Source organism: Mus caroli, chromosome 15 (genome assembly GCF_900094665.2).
Source record: "Mus caroli chromosome 15, CAROLI_EIJ_v1.1, whole genome shotgun sequence".
Taxonomy (NCBI): domain Eukaryota; kingdom Metazoa; phylum Chordata; class Mammalia; order Rodentia; family Muridae; genus Mus; species Mus caroli.
This window is the reverse complement of record NC_034584.1, coordinates 37,030,603-37,035,494: the sequence shown is the minus strand read 5'-3', so window position 1 is coordinate 37,035,494 and position 4,892 is coordinate 37,030,603.

The following is a 4,892-nucleotide window of genomic DNA, read 5'->3' as shown; positions in this document are numbered from 1 at the left end:
GTGTCTCTTCACAGGAACTGAACAGTAACTAAGACACTTACGTTGCAGACTTTACACAATCTGGCTTGTGCTCTCCTCAGTTGTGCATATCCTAGTTCTCTTGACAGATAAGTTGTTTGCCTTTGTAACCAAATTTGCTTAGTTTTAAAATTTAGGGCTGTGTCTAAGATTTTCTTCAACCCAGTTACATGTTAAAATTCCCAGTTATTTTCTGTGCTGCTCTTTACTGTTGTAGACAATGAGTTACTTGAGGTCTTAGTCTTGTGTCTGTGTGTGTGTGTGTGCGCGCACGCGCGTGTTAAATGTTCCTTATACAATATTTGGTGATAAATAATGTTAAGTTAAATAATAATGATTAGACACATGAATGAAAACAATGTGATCTCATAATGGTCTACCAAGGCACCTCACCCCCAATAGTTTATATTTCAAAAAAAAAAAAGTTCCTTCTAAGTTTTAAGGCAAAGATCATAAAGACACATGTTTCCCCCTAAACATCAAAGAACTCATGCAGAAAGGACATCAGAATATTTATGTGCTAATGAGACTCATGTGGGCTTCATTTCCTCAAAGTAACCACAAGTGAGCCCTGGACCATAGCTTAGCAGAACTATCCCATAGTGAGGTAAATGAGGATGTTTATGATAAAATAAACATCTATCAGCCAGAGAACAGACACTCTGACCCAGTCTCTCTCTATTATAACCCCAGCTCTAACGTATCAAGCCCAGGATGGTGATGGCATTTCTTGGGACAGTAGATAGAGAGGAATTTTCTTTGTTATAAACAGACAAAAGTTCCCATTGTGGTCTCTGCTGGACTGAAACTCTCTTTGGAAATTTTCTAGGTATTGATAGGCAGGAACTCCCTGGAGAATATACCTGATACACATAGATATATCCGATCCACTATCTGTGAGCAGATCTGTGTCAAGATTGGCCTAGGAGTAAACCTTTTGGTGACTCAGACATGTCCTTCTAAATTGTAGGGGCGGTTACAGTTACAGTTACAAGTCTCCAAGTCTAGAGACTTGCAGTTCTCTACCTAACCCCCATTCTTCCTTCCTTCCTTTCTTTATTGCACACCTGGCACAGGACAAGCTGGAAGTGCTAAATAGTTAGTATCTCAATTAACTTCTTCCCATGAATGGTGTCATGTGGATAAGTGCCCTGTCTCTTTGTTCCTGACAAAAAAGTTGAAAAAATTGTGCGTGTATTTTGTTTTTGTTTTGTTTGTGTTATAATCTTCAATTGCTAAATATGTTTTTTCAACAATATTTTATGTGTAGAAACTTAATATAAATATATGATTTGGTACTTTCAAAAATTGGGAACTAACACACCATTTATTGTTATATTTGAAACTCTTATTGGCATTTGTTCCCTCCAAAAGCTACTTGCCCTTCTTTGGTATATCATAACGTACTTCTATCAGGGTATATTACTGACAATTGTGAAGACTTCCTGTCTGATAGAAGAAATTTTCCCTATAAAAATGGTCTCAGAAAACCAGATCCTGTGAAGACAACAGGAAGTAGGCCAAAATGGTCACCTCAATATCAACTGTGAATTGAATTATATTTATTTCATTCACAATTATCCATCCCTTTATGGAGTGTTCTCACATGTATGCATCTAGATTCACACTAGAGATTACCAAAGAAGGATTTTTGCCCATTCTGAATTACAGTATAAGATTGGGGGAAAGGATCGTTCCTCAGGCCGTGTTAAGGATGGCCTTGGGGAATCAGAAACTCCCCAAAGACATTTATGAATTTGAACACTTTATCACACTGCCCTCTCTTGTGACAAATCACTTCTGTACTCACAGTCTGGGAATACTTAAATATTAAAAGAGTCATTCTATTTGTAGAAAGTATTCTCTCAATTTAAATGTTTTCTAATTTAAAATATAACAGATACCTCAGTCCAGGGTGAGGACACTGGCCTTCTTAACTTTGTTCTCCCTATTCTGTAGTTTTGGCAGACCTGATCTTGCATCCTGGCCATTTCTGCTGTCCATAACCATTCCCACCCACAACATACTCAGTTCTTTAAAACACAGAGCTCAAGCTTCAAATAAATGCAAATGAAAGCTATTTTTAGAATTATTATTTCAATGGCAAACATTTATTTGGCTTTAAATATTTCCAGATATATTATTGCTTTCCAACATAAAACCTTATTATGTCCCAAGAAACATTTTAGCAAAATGTTTGTTTCAAGCTGTCATATTGTTTTGTGTTAATGCATTGAGCTTTCTGCTAAGTGTCTCTCTTGACTGAAATCACTGTCATCAGACTGCATTCTGTTTTGGAACTGATGATCTTCTCCCAAGCTCTTGGCTGGCAGAATTTGTTTACTGGGGCTGTAGAATTCAGGTCCTATTTTCTTGTTGGACAACAGCTCATGGCTACCCTTTGGACAGAATATCTTAATTGAATTTGATCTAATAGTATAGGTCCTTTAAATCTATATCCGAAGGTCAGATGCAGGAATGGAATTTAGCACATTCACTTTGCAGTTATGTCACATAAACACAACAGGGAAGAGGAAGTATTCGGCATACTGCCCACTATGCATGAAAACCAAATGTAACATAATTCTGACAGATAGGCTAAAGGATTAAAGGTGGCAATTGTCTACTGAACGGTGGTACTAGGAGTTGAGCTAGCATTGTGACCTGAACCTTATACTGTCCATTTCTGCTGCCACATTGGCATTTAAAAGATGGTTAATTCAACTTGGAAAGGATGAGAAAATGCACCTTACATATGGAAGTTTCCATAATTTTTTAAAAGATATGTTCATTCATTTTATAGCCACTAATTTTATATATTATGGTTGCTTGAATATATAGAATTAAGTACATATTATTTTAATCCATTTTATCTGTTCTCCTTTTTTACCCTTTTTGATGTACAGACTAGAAAAATTGAAGTTCCCTGTCTCATGCAATATGTGTTTCTTTATTACAGAAATGGCCATACAGAAAAAAATAGACCCTAGATCCACACCCTAGCACAGCATCAAAGACAGTGTAAATTCACTATGTGTGCTAATTTATTTAGGGTCTCCTGAACCCATACAAGATACACTCATCTTAACAGTAAAGAAATCAAAATGTGGATAGCTTAGTAGCAGACGACTTTCCTTTTCTAGTATATGCAATGTTCTGGGTTCAGTCCTCAGCAAAAAGAGGAGATGGCGAAGAAGGAAAGAAAAAAACAATGAAGAAAAAAGAGGAGAGAAGAAAAGAGGGGAGATGAGAGATGAAAAGTTCCCAGAGAAAGGAGAGGGATCTGGTGGGACTGAGAGAAGAAAGCAGGGGAGGATGGGAGTGGGGGGTCAAAGAGAACAGCAAGAGGGATAAAGATGGTAGTGAGATGTAAGAAGATAGACAAGAGATGTGGAATAGAAAGATGGAGAAGATGAGGAGGAGTGGAAAGTGGGGGAGTGAATGGCAGGGGAAAGTAGTAGAGGGAAAAGGATGAGGGGGGAGGAGTGGAGGGAAGGGGAGGGGAGGAAGGGGAAGAGAGGATCCTACAGCTGTAGCCTCTAAAACTCCTGTCAGTGATGTATAGCAAACCTCTTTGGTCTCTGGCTGCTTCACCCAGTGTTATCTACACTGTATACTTACCATCTATAACTATGTTGAAATGACATGTTAGTGTTTTTTTAGCATTTTATGCCTTCTGCCTTGATTATATATTTTTCTTGGAAAAAAAATAAATAACAAGATAAAATACCCTTATGTGTTTAACATATCATATCAACTTACAACTGGATTACAAGTCCTACCATGTCTATTGAACAAAATCTTTCAAAGAAAATGGTACACTTGACCTAGAGTAATTTTACATAAATCTTATTAAATATGAACATCAGCCTAAATTGTAACTATATAATATACAGTAATGAATTTTCACTAAAGATTGAAATATATTGCATATAACCTTATCTAAACAGAAAACAGGGAGAACATAACAAGTTTCAGTAAAAAGCCTCTATTATGTATAATATAGAATGACCATTTTGTGATTCTAAAATGTTATGCTTGCAAACTGCAATTGTACATCTCAGTTTTTACCAGCTAAAATGACCTCAAATACTTTTGAATGCAACCTGTCCTCTATTCACAGTGATCTGCCATTCTGGGATCAGGTTTAAAAGCTGTGCTAGAAATGAATCCCACTGTGCTATTTTAAGTGTGGTTCCTCAAGTGCAAGCACTGGATCTGTATCCTTGTGGATTTAGGTCCTGCTGCCTGAAGTACGGTTCTGAATTTTTGCCCTACATCCATGGCTCAGAGGCACCTGTAAATTCCTACAAATGTTATGAAAAAATTGTTTCTTCTGGACTTCTCTCCCTCACCCACAGTTGCTGCTCATGCCTGGCTATGAGCCCTTAATCTGTTACTAGGGAGCCAGGGTTCCCTTCTTCTTAACAAGATCTTTTTCAAGTGGACTCAGGAAGATGCTCCAGCACAATTTTATTAGAGTTTGAAAAAAAATAGGACAGTCAAGGTGAAAATCTTGGCAGCCACCAAGGGACACAGCAAGAAGGAAGAGAGAGGGTCCAACCCTCTAAGTGCCAAAGAAAGCCGGTCTGTTTAGCAATGGATGTCAGTCAGCAAGTAGCTGCATGGAAGAGAGGAGGAGAGGAGCTGCAGAGAGAGTGAAGAAGCCCAGAGGATCAGCAAAGCAAGGCCTTAAGGCCTGTATCACAGAGAGTGGGGGTGGGAGAAGGATGGGAGGGAGGGAGGCAGGGAGGGAGGGAGGGAGAGAGGAAAGGAAATCTCTTCTCTTCTCTTCTCTTCTCTTCTCTTCTCTTCTCTTCTCTTCTCTTCTCTTCTCTTCTCTTCTCTTCTCTTCTCTTCTCTTCTCTTCTCTC